The following is a 13,148-nucleotide window of genomic DNA, read 5'->3' as shown; positions in this document are numbered from 1 at the left end:
AAAGATTTTGCTTTGTTTGTTTGTTTCCTTTTGTTCTTGTCTCAAATTCGAAAACACCAAAAATATTTGCTGTTTTTTTCTTTGGTTTTGTAAAGTTCTTTATGAGTTCAATGGTCTTCGGTGGCTGGAGCGTGGTTTTCATTTCATATTATCCAAGCTACACAAGTGAAAGGCAATAATGACGATCTACGACAATTGGATTGTGGTGAGAGGCTGGTATGAACTCTATTTGTTTCATTTTTGTACATATACTCATCCATGTGAGCATGCTTAGTTGGTTCATGTGAAGTATATGTTACTTGAGAAAGTCTAGTAGTTCATGATCTCTCATGTTTAGCTCCAATTTATTAATATGAGTAGCATGTCATGGATGTTTGCTTGCATTGTTTTATTCATAAGTAAGTATGGCATTGTGGTATCCTCCTCTGAATAATTCATTTATATCGACTTGGCACATGCTCACGCATGCATATGACTGAACCAAAGTCAATTAAGCCTCGATGATTTATATTGCTTCAGAGTTCTTGTATCACTTTTATGCCTCCGTTAATTTATTTTGCCGCAAGCATGATTATGACGATTCTTGCTCTCTTGATTTGTCGCTCCCTAGTCTTTTGCTAGCCTTCACTTGTACTGAGCGGGAACGCTGCTCGTGCTTCCAAACACATGAAAACCAAGTTATTCCAGAGTGTCCACCATAAATACCTATGCATGGCATTTCAAACCATTCCAAGTAAATTCTCATGCGCTACCTTTAAAACCTTCAAAATGCTTCCCAATTTGTGTTTATGTTTCATAGCTCATGAGGAAGTATGTGGTGTTTAGCTTTCAACCTTGTCATTTACTTTTGACGGACTCTCATATGGACTAGTGGCACATCCGCTTATCCAATAATTTTGCAAAAAGAGCTGGCAATGGGATTCCCAGTCCCGAATTAATTAACTTAAATAGACACTCCTCCATGGTATGTGATTGTTGGATGGCACCCGAAGGATTCGGTTAGCCATGGCTTGTGTAAGCAAAGGTTGGGGGGAGTGTCATCATCATAATAAAACTAAAATAAAAAGGCACTCCTTCATGGTATGAGATTGTTGGCAGGCACCCAAGGATTCGGTTAGCCATGGTTTGTGTAAGAAAGGTTGGAAGGAGTGCCACATAAACATGCAAATAATTCATGGGAGCCGCTCTTGAAAGTCCGGTTGTCAAGGTAGTTAGTGTACCCATTACCATTCGTTGACAACGACAAACACCTCTCAAAATGATTTTACTCCTGATTTCAAAAATGAAAAGCTCTAGCGCATGTTAATCCCTGCTTCCCTCTGCGAAGGGTCAATCTTTTACTTCTATGTTGTGTCTCCATTATTTCTTTGAGCACTATCTTGAGAGCACAACTGTCATTCTTAGTATAATATGCTTGTCTCAAAATATGATTGATTGTGGTATAACTTTGATGCTTTTATCTTTGACAATCACTACTTCTAGTCTTTCTATGAACTCCAGAGGTGCCTGGGCATTTATGTTTTGCCGATCAAATACGGGCAAGCGAGATACCACTTTATCATACTCTCTTATGAACATTGCAATCCTGCTTATATACATGATTCATGATGCTTATTATTAATTGTTGGTACCTCTCCATGATTGACATAGCTGTTAGATGATCCTATTTGCATATATCTCATTATGAACTGCTTAAGTATTAGCCATAGCATGAGAATATATACATCATATGAGCAAATGTGTTCGTGAAAGTTCTTTTATCGCTCAGTTGTTAACTGAATTGCTTGAGGATAAGCAATAAGCTAAGCTTGGGGGGAGTTGATACGTCCAAAACGTATCTACTTTCCCGAACACTTTTGCTATTGTTTTGCCTCTAACTTGTGTATTTTGGATGCAACTAACACGGACTAACGCTGTTTTCAGCAGAATTGCTCTGGTGTCTCGTTTTTGTGCAGAATTCCAACTTTCAGGAAAATCCTCGGAATTTATGCAGAAGGCCCTATTTTCCCAGAATACTGACGGAGCCAGAAGGACAAATCAAGTGGAGGCCCGAGGGCCCCACACCATAAGGCGGCGCGGCCTAGGGGGGGCCCGCGCAGCCCTATGGTGTGGCCACCTCGGCCGGCCTCCGACGCCCTCCTTCGGACTTCTTATTGGCCTCGACCTAAAAACGCATGGGGGGAAGTCGAAGTCGCCAGAAAGCCTCCAGAACGCCGCCACATCGCGAAACTCCGTCGCGGAAGCCAGAAGTCTCCGTTCTGGCACTCCGCCGGGACGGGGAATTGGAGGAGATCATTGCCATCATCACCGCCAACGCCTCTACATCAACCAGCCATGTTTCCCCCATCCATGAGTGAGTAATTCCCCCGCTGTAGGCCGAAGGGGATGGTAGGGATTGGATGAGATTGGTCATGTAATAGCATAAGATTGTTAGGGCATAGTGCCTAGTGTCCGTAATTGGTACTTTGATGATATTGTTGCAACTTGCTATGCTTAATGCTTGTCACTAGGGCCCGAGTGCCATGATCTCAGATCTGAACATGTTATTGTTTCATCATGATATTCATTGTTTTATGATCTTACCTGCAAGTTGTATACACATGTCGCTGTCCGGAACCAATGGCCCCGAAGTGACAAGAATCGGGACAACCGGAGGGGATGGTAGTGATGTGAGGATCACATGTGTTCACGGAGTGTTAATGCTTTGCTCCGGTACTCTATTAAAAGGAGTACCTTAATATCCAGTAGATTCCCTAGAGGCCCGGCTGCCACCGGCTGGTAGGACAAAAGATGTTGTGCAAGTTTCTCATTGCGAGCACGTACGACTATAATTGGAACACATGCCTATTGATTGCTTTGTACTTGGACACCGTTTTATTATTATCTGCAAATGCCCTGCTATGATTGTTACATGAGTTTCTCTCATCCATGCAACGCCCGTTCATCCGTCCCCGTGCCTACAGTATTTTAATCCTGCTGTTTACTAAAATCACTACTGCTGTCTCTGTTACTCTGATCATCGTTATTTCACTATCGCTATCGCTATAAAACTGTTACTACTGATAAACTCTTGCGAGCAAGTCTGTTTCCAGGTGCAGCTGAATTGACAACTCCGCTATTAAGGCTTCCAAGTGTTCTTTGTCTCCCCTTGTGTCGAATCAATAAATTGGGTTATACTACCCGCGAAGACTGTTGCGATCCCCTATACTTGTGGGTCATCACGCGGCCAGAGGGGGGCCGCGCCCCCCTATTGTGTCGTCGCCTCGTCAGCCCTCCGACCCCGCCTCTTCGCCTATTTAAAGGTCCCTGACCTAAATCTTCGATACGGAAAAGCCACGGTATGAGAAACCATCCAGAGCCGCCGCCATCGCGAAGCCAAGATCTGGGGGGACAGGAGTCTCTGTTCCGGCACGCCGCCGGGACGGGGAAGTGCCCCCGGAAGGCTTCTCCATCGACACCACCGCCATCTTCATCACTGCTGCTATCTCCCATGAGGAGGGAGTAGTTCTCCATCGAGGCTAAGGGCTGTACCGGTAGCTATGTGGTTAATCTCTCTCCTATGTACTTCAATACAATGATCTCATGAGCTGCCTTACATGATTGAGATTCATATGAGTTTTGTATCACTATTCATCTATGTTACTCTGGTGATGTTATTAAAGTAGTCTATTCCTCCTCCATGGTGTAAAGGTGACAGTGTGTGCATCGTGTAGTACTTGGCGTAGGTTATGATTGTAATCTCTTGTAGATTATGAAGTTAATTATTGCTATGATAGTATTGATGTGATCTATGCCTCCTTCATAGTGTGATGGTGACAGTGTGCATGCTATGTTAGTACTTGGTGTAGTTGTGTTGATCTATCATGCACTCTAAGGTTATTTAAACATGAATATCGAATATTGTGGAGCTTGTTAACTCCGGCATTGAGGGTTCGTGTAATCCTACACAATTAGTGGTGTTCATCATCCAACAAGAGAGTGTAGAGTATAGCATTTATCTATTCTGTTATGTGATCAATGTTGAGAGTGTCCACTAGTGAAAGTATAATCCCTAGGCCTTGTTCCCAAATACTGAAATCATCGCTTGTTTACTGTTCTACTGCATCCGTACTGCCTGCAATATTACCACCATCAACCACACGCCAGTTGTAGCATCAAGCTATTTTCTGGTGCCGTTACTACTGCTCATATATATTCATACCACCTGTATTTCACTATCTCTTCGCCGAACTAGTGCACCTATACATCTGACAAGTGTATTAGGTGTGTTGGGGACACAAGAGACTTCTTGCTTTGTGGTTGCAGGGTTGCATGAGATGGATATCTTTGACCTCTTCCTCCCTGAGTTCGATAAACCTTGGGTGATCCACTTAAGGGAAACTTGTTGTTGTTCTACAAACCTCTGCTCTTGGAGGCCCAACACTGTCTACAAGAATAGAAGCACCCGTACACATCACGGCGCCTGATGTCTACATTCCCCCTCCTTTCCTGTAGACAGTGTTGGGCCTCCAAGAGCAGAGGTTTGTACAACAGCAGCAAGTTTTCCCTTAAGTGGATCACCCAAGGTTTATCGAACTCAGGGAGGAAGAGGTCAAAGATATCCCTCTCATGCAACCCTGCAACCATAAAGCAAGAAGTCTCTTGTGTCCCCAACACACCTAATAGGTGCACTAGTTCGGCGAAGAGATAGTGAAATACAGGTGGTATAAATAAGTATGAGCAGTAGCAACGGTGCCGTAAAAATAGCTTGCTGGCGTGTAGTTGATGGTGGTGGTATTGCAGCAGTAGTAACACTGATGAAACAAGAAACAAGCGTAGTAACGCAGCAGTATTTAGGAACAAGGCCTAGGGATTAGACTTTCACTAGTGGACACTCTCAACATTGATCACATAACAGAATAGATAAATGCATACTCTACACTTTTGTTGGATGATGAACACATTGCGTAGGATTACACGAACCCTCAATGCCGGAGTTAACAAGCTCCACAATAATGCTCATGTTTAAGTAACCTTATAGTGTAAGATAGATCAACAGACTAAACCAAGTACTAACATAGCATGCACACTGTCACCTTCATGCATATGTAGGAGGAATAGATCACATCAATATTATCATAGCAATAGTTAACTTCGCAATCTACAAGAGATCATGATCATAGCATAAACCAAGTACTAACACGGTGCACACACTGTCACCTTTACACACGTGCAGGAGGAATAGAACTACTTTAATAACTTTGCTAGAGTAGCACATAGATAAATTGTGATACAAACTCATATGAATCTCAATCATGTGAAGCAGCTCATGAGATTATTGTATTGAGGTACATGGGAGAGATGAACCACATAGCTACCGGTACAGCCCCGAGCCTCGATGGAGAACTACTCCCTCCTCATGGGAGCAGCAGCGGTGATGAAGATGGCGGTGGAGATGGCAGCGGTGTCGATGGAGAAGCCTTCCGGGGGCACTTCCCCGCTCCGGCAGCGTGCCGGAACAGAGACTCCTGTCCCCCAGATCTTGGCGTCGCGATGGCGGCGGCTCTGGAAGGTTTCTGTGGTTTTCGCCAATCGTATCAGGGTTTTCGCGACGGAGGCTTTAAATAGGCGAAGAGGCGGCGCAGGAGGGCTTCTGGGGGGCCCACACTATAGGGGGGCGCGCCCCCCCCCTGGCCGTGCCGGGGTATGGTCTGGTGGCCCTGTCCCCCTTCTCTGGCAGTTCTCGTGTGTTCTGGATGGTTCCGGGAAAAATAGGAACCTGGGCGTTGATTTCGTCCGATTCCGAGAATATTTCGTTACTAGGATTTCTGAAACCAAAAACAGCGAAACAAAGAATCGGCACTTCGGCATCTTGTTAATAGGTTAGTTCCAGAAAATGCACAAATATGACATAAAGTGTGCATAAAACATGTAGATAACATCAATAATGTGGCATGGAACATAAGAAATTATCGATACGTCGGAGACGTATCAGCATCCCCAAGCTTAGTTCTGCTCGTCCCGAGCAGGTAAAACGATAACACAGATAATTTCTGGAGTGACATGCCATCATAAACTTGATCATACTATTTGCAAAGCATATGTAGTGAATGCAGCGATCAAAACAATGTATATGACATGAGTAAACAAGTGAATCATAAAGCAAAGACTTTTCATGAATAGCACTTCAAGACAAGCATCAATTAGTCTTGCATAAGAGTTAACTCATAAAGCAATAATTCAAAGTAAAGGCATTGAAGCAACACAAAAGAAGATTAAGTTTCAGCGGTTGCTTTCAACTTGTAACATGTATATCTCATGGATATTGTCAACATAGAGTAATATAATAAGTGCAATAAGCAAGTATGTAGGAATCAATGCACAGTTCACACAAGTGTTTGCTTCTTGAGGTGGAGAGAAATAGGTGAACTGACTCAACATTGAAAGTAAAAGAATGGTCCTCATAGAGGAAAAGCATCGATTGCTATATTTGTGCTAGAGCTTTGATTTTGAAAACATGAAACAATTTTGTCAACGGTAGTAATAAAGCATATGCATCATGTAAATTATATCTTACAAGTTGCAAGCCTCATGCATAGTATACTAATAGTGCCCGCACCTTGTCCTAATTAGCTTGGACTACCGGATCATCACAATGCACATGTTTTAACCAAGTGTCACAAAGGGGTACCTCTATGCCGCCTGTACAAAGGTCTAAGGAGAAAGCTCGCATTGGATTTCTCGCTATTGATTATTCTTCAACTTAGACATCCATACCGGGACAACATAGACAACAGATAATGGACTCCTCTTTTATGCATAAGCATGTAACAACAATTAATAATTTTCTCATTTGAGATTGAGGATATATGTCCAAAACTGAAACTTCCACCATGGATCATGGCTTTAGTTAGCGGCCCAATGTTCTTCTCTAACAATATGCATGCTTAACCATAAGGTGGTAGATCTCTCTTACTTCAGACAAGACGGACATGCATAGCAACTCACATGAAATTCAACAAAGAGTAGTTGATGGCGTCCCCAGTAAACATGGTTATCGCACAACAAGCAACTTAATAAGAGATAAAGTGCATAATTACATATTCAATACCACAATAGTTTTTAAGCTATTTGTCCCATGAGCTATATATTGCAAAGGTGAATGATGGAATTTTAAAGGTAGCACTCAAGCAATATACTTTGGAATGGCGGAAAATACCATGTAGTAGGTAGGTATGGTGGACACAAATGGCATAGTGGTTGGCTCAAGTATTTTGGATGCATGAGAAGTATTCCCTCTCGATACAAGGTTTAGGCTAGCAAGGCTTATTTTGAAACAAACACAAGGATGAACCGGTGCAGCAAAACTCACATAAAAGACATATTGAAAACATTATAAGACTCTACACCGTCTTCCTTGTTGTTCAAACTCAATACTAGAAATTATCTAGACTTTAGAGAAACAAAATATGCAAACCAAATTTTAGCATGCTCTATGTATTTCTTCATTAATGGGTGCAAAGCATATGATGCAAGAGCTTAATCATGAGCACAACAATTGCCAAGTATCACATTACCCAAGACATTAATAGCAATTTACTACATGTATCATTTTCCAATTCCAACCATATAACAATTTAACGAAGAGGAAACTTCGCCATGAATATTATGAGCTAAGAACACATGTGTTCATACGAACCAGCGGAGCGTGTCTCTCTCCCACACAAGCATTATGTAATCCAATTTATTCAAACAAAAACAAAAACAAAAGCACACAGACGCTCCAAGTAAAGCACATAAGATGTGACCGAATAAAAATATAGTTTCAAGAGAAGGAACCTGATAATTTGTCGATGAAGAAGGGGATGCCTTGGGCATCCCCAAGCTTAGATGCTTGAGTCTTCTTGATATATGCAGGGGTGAACCACCGGGGCATCCCCAAGCTTAGAGCTTTCACTCTTCTTGATCATGTTGCATCATACTCCTCTCTTGATCCTTGAAAACTTCCTCCACACCAAACTCGAAACAACTCATTAGAGGGTTAGTGCACAATAAAAATTAACATATTCAGAGGTGACACAATCATTCTTAACACTTCTGGACATTGCATAATGCTACTGGACATTAGTGGATCAAAGAAATTAATCGAACATAGCAAAAGAGGCAATGCGAAATAAAAGGCAGAATCTGTCAAAACAGAACAGTTCGTATTGACGAATTTTAAAATGGCACCAGACTTGCTCAAATGAAAATGCTCAAATTGAATGAAAGTTGCGTACATATCTGAGGATCATGCACGTAAATTGGCTTAATTTTCTGAGTTACCTACAGGGAGGTGGACCCAGATTCGTGACAGCAAAGAAATCTGGAACTGCGAAGTAATCCAAATCTAGTACTTACTTTTCTATCAACGGCTTTACTTGGCACAACAAAACACAAAACTAAGATAAGGAGAGGTTGCTACAGTAGTAAACAACTTCCAAGACACAAATATAAAACAAAGTACTGTAGCAAAATAATACATGGGTTATCTCCCAAGAAGTTCTTTTCTTTATAGCCATTTAGATGGGCTCAGCAGTTTTAATAATCCATTCGCGGGAAATAGTATTCGAAGCAAAAGAGAGCTTCAAGAGGCAAATTCAAAACAAATTTAAGTCTAACATGTTTCCTATGAAGAGGAATCTTGTACACAAATGAATTCATGAAGAACAAAGTGACAAGCATAAGAGGATAAAACACGAGTAACTTCAAGATTCTCAACATAAAGAGGGGAAACTTAATATTATTAAGATGCATATAACCATATTTCCCTCTCTCATAATAACTTTCAGTAGCATCATTGATGAAATCCACAATATACCCATCACTTAAAACATTCTTATCATGGTTCATATGCATAGAAGTATCATTAATTTTGGCATAAGAAGAGTTATTCTCATTAATAGTAATTGGAGCAAGATTATTATCAAGAATTTGAACATGGTAAACAAGTTGCATATTAAAAGAATTGTTTTTGGTAATCCAATCATGACTATGACAAGTTTCATAAGGATAATTATAACCTATATCATAGCATTCTTTATAATAATCATCAAAGATCGGAGGCACAGTGTCATCATAAGAAATAGAATAGTTATCATTCACAGTCGGTTTATCTATGACCATACCATCATTGTTATTAGAAGGAGATGTATCAAACACATAATGATCAGTAGCAAAAGGATTTTCAAACACCTCTTCCCCAAGCTTAGAGCTTTCTATATCATTATGGGAGGAAGCATGGATAGCACTGACACTATGGCAATTATTATCATCATCATTTTCGGAATTAGTTTCCCAGAGATTTGCAATATCAAAAGTAGTGTGTTCATTCAAATCATGATTGCTAATGTATGTAAAGGGCATAGGAAGATCATCGTATTCAGATTCATTATCACAATAATCATTAGGAGCAACATACTTACGGTTACCTAGCGTTATCTCATTCACGCGGGGATACGCCGTTACCTCTTTCTTTTTATTCTCCTTCTTCTTCTTCTTCTTCGTTCCCTTCTTCTTCTTCTTCTCTTCCTTCTCCTCATTTCCTTCTTTAGGAGGAAGAGGCTTGAAGGGTAGCTTGTCCGCATAACCTGATTTACTTTCAGAAACAATAGAAGAAACTTGGGAGGATCCCTCCTTTTCATTAATTAGTTGAAAACACACAACGGTCCTATCATATTTTGGCAAGGTGTCATCTTCTAAAATATTTTGTATGTAAGTATTTGTATGGCTATTATCAATGCAATAAGAAAAACACCCATGCAGGACATCATCAATATCAAGATCACTCATATGTAACAAAGAGATTTTTCTCGACAATTCTTCACACCCCAAAAACAAAGTGAGTTCATCATGCTGATTAGGAGTAATTTCATCATCACAATACAAGTTTGCAGCACTCATTGGGTTCAAATTATCATTGGAGGAGCATTGAAAATTAAAATGACCCACTTCATGGCAAACTTCACAAATAAAAGGATAGAGGGCACAAACTTTTTTACCAAGATCATCTAGAGCCCTAAGCCACTTTCTAGTTTTTTCATTAATATGATGGATGCAATATTCATCTTTGACTTGATTAATTCCACAGGGTCTATGCATTCCACAAAAATTAACATGCTTATAAGAAATAGCATTCTTAGGAGTTTGAGCATGCTTATTGCAATAATTAACAACAATTTCATTCTTCATGCAAGCCTCTTTAAAAGGTTCATGATACTTATCAAAATTCTTCTTAGGCAATTCAAAATGAGAAGCAAAGGATTTATAAAGATTTGCAGCAACTTGAGAGTCAAGACCATAAGTAGCACTCATATTTCGAAATTTATCGGTATCCATAAAAGCTTCAATGCATTCATAATCATAATTTATACCTGACTCTTTACCTTTGTCGTTCTCCCATCCTTCAGCGTTGTCCTCAATCCGATCAAGAAGATCCCACCTAGCTTCAACCTCCTTGCTTGTGAAAGATCCCTCCGAACACGCGTCCAGATAGTCCTTGTGTTGTCCTGAAAGCCTCGCATAAAAATTGTTAACAATAACATTACGGGGGAGCTCATGAATGGGACATTTGAGCATTAGTGACTTCAGTCTCCCCCACGCTTGAGAAATACTCTCTCCATCACGAGGATAAAAGTTATAAATATAATTCCTATCAATATGCACTTCATGAGGAGGATAAAATTTAGAATAAAAGAGAGATGCAATTTCCTCCCAACCAAGAGAATGCCTATTCTCCAACAATTTATACGAATGCGCCGCTTTACCAGACAGTGAAACGGAGAATAGCTTCTTCTTCACTTCATCCATAGAGATACCTGCACACTTGAATAACCCGCATAATTCATGCAAAAACAGTAAATGATCTTTAGGATGGACAGTTCCATCCCCTTTATAGTGGTTATCCATAACACGTTCAATAATTTTCATAGGTATTTTATACGGAATACTTTCAGCAGGTGGATTTAAAATATCAGAAGCATCATTAGAGTTATCGCATATGGGAGATAAAGCATTATCAGAGCAAAATATTTCTTCCAAAGCTGAGGAGCAAAAAAGATTATTTTTATATAAACTAGCTTCCCCAAGCTTAGACTTATCCATAGTATTAGCAGTAATTGCATTCATACTAATAACATCACTACTAGCATGCAAATGAGGTTCCATAGGTTTTTTAATTTTTGCATCAAACAATTCTAAATCAGGAAAAAGACTAAAAAGCTCACCAATTTTTTTGTTGTTTTCCATTATGCCTAGCTAGTGTAAACAAGAAACAAAAAGTTGCAATTGCAGGATCTAAAGGAAATAGCTTCGAGTACTTACAATGGCGGAAAATAGCTTGGTAGCCGAGGTCCGGAGTGTGAGTACCTTTTACCTTTCCTCCCCGGCAACGGCGCCAGAAAAGTGCTTGATGTCTACGTTCCCCCTCCTTTCTCAGACATGTGTTGGGCCTCCAAGAGCAGAGGTTTGTAGAACAGCAGCAAGTTTTCCCTTAAGTGGATCACCCAAGGTTTATCGAACTCAGGGACGAAGAGGTCAAAGATATCCCTCTCATGCAACCCTGCAACCACAAAGCAAGAAGTCTCTTGTGTCCCCAACACACCTAATAGGTGCACTAGTTCGGCGAAGAGATAGTGAAATACAGGTGGTATAAATAAGTATGAGCAGTAGCAACGGTGCCAGAAAATAGCTTGCTGGCGTGTAGTTGATGGTGGTGGTATTGCAGCAGTAGTAACACAGTGAAACAGTAAACAAGCAGTAGTAACGCAGCAGTATTTAGGAACAAGGCCTAGGGATTAGACTTTCACTAGTGGACACTCTCAACATTGATCACATAACAGAATAGATAAATGCATACTCTACACTTTTGTTGGATGATGAACACATTGCGTAGGATTACACGAACCCTCAATGCCGGAGTTAACAAGCTCCACAATAATGCTCATGTTTAAGTAACCTTATAGTGTAAGATAGATCAACAGACTAAACCAAGTACTAACATAGCATGCACACTGTCACCTTCATGCATATGTAGGAGGAATAGATCACATCAATATTATCATAGCAATAGTTAACTTCGCAATCTACAAGAGATCATGATCATAGCATAAACCAAGTACTAACATGGTGCACACACTGTCACCTTTACACACGTGCAGGAGGAATAGAACTACTTTAATAACTTTGCTAGAGTAGCACATAGATAAATTGTGATACAAACTCATATGAATCTCAATCATGTGAAGCAGCTCATGAGATTATTGTATTGAGGTACATGGGAGAGATGAACCACATAGCTACCGGTACAGCCCCGAGCCTCGATGGAGAACTACTCCCTCCTCATGGGAGCAGCAGCGGTGATGAAGATGGCGGTGGAGATGGCAGCGGTGTCGATGGAGAAGCCTTCCGGGGGCACTTCCCCGCTCCGACAGCGTGCCGGAACAGAGACTCCTGTCCCCCAGATCTTGGCGTCGCGATGGCGGCGGCTCTGGAAGGTTTCTGTGGTTTTCGCCAATCGTATCAGGGTTTTCGCGATGGAGGCTTTAAATAGGCGAAGAGGCGGCGCAGGAGGGCTTCTGGGGGGCCCACACTATAGGGGGGCGCGGCCCCCCCCTGGCCGCGCCGGGGTATGGTCTGGTGGCCCTGTCCCCCTTCTCTGACAGTTCTCGTGTGTTCTGGATGGTTCCGGGAAAAATAGGAACCTGGGCGTTGATTTCGTCCGATTCCGAGAATATTTCGTTACTAGGATTTCTGAAACCAAAAACAGCAGAAACAAAGAATCGGCACTTCGGCATCTTGTTAATAGTTTAGTTCCAGAAAATGCACGAATATGACATAAAGTGTGCATAAAACATGTAGATAACATCAATAATGTGGCATGGAACATAAGAAATTATCGATACGTCGGAGACGTATCAGCGCCCTCAAGCCGCCGCTGCGAGACAGCACGCAGTGCCTCGAGGTGGACGTAATGGACGAACTCGGGATCTCAGGGCGGGGGGTCCGCCTCATCCGGGAACAATCTCCAGCGGGTTAACGAGGACATGCATGGCGGCCAGGGGATTTGGGTTTTTTTGTTGTTGTTTGAGCTTGGGATTTGGGGTTTTTTCGGATAGGGGAGGAGGAACCGA

The sequence above is a fragment of the Lolium perenne genome, chromosome 2 (assembly GCF_019359855.2).
Source record: "Lolium perenne isolate Kyuss_39 chromosome 2, Kyuss_2.0, whole genome shotgun sequence".
In the NCBI taxonomy this organism is placed as follows: Eukaryota; Viridiplantae; Streptophyta; class Magnoliopsida; order Poales; family Poaceae; genus Lolium; species Lolium perenne.
Note: the sequence above shows the minus strand (reverse complement) of the source record.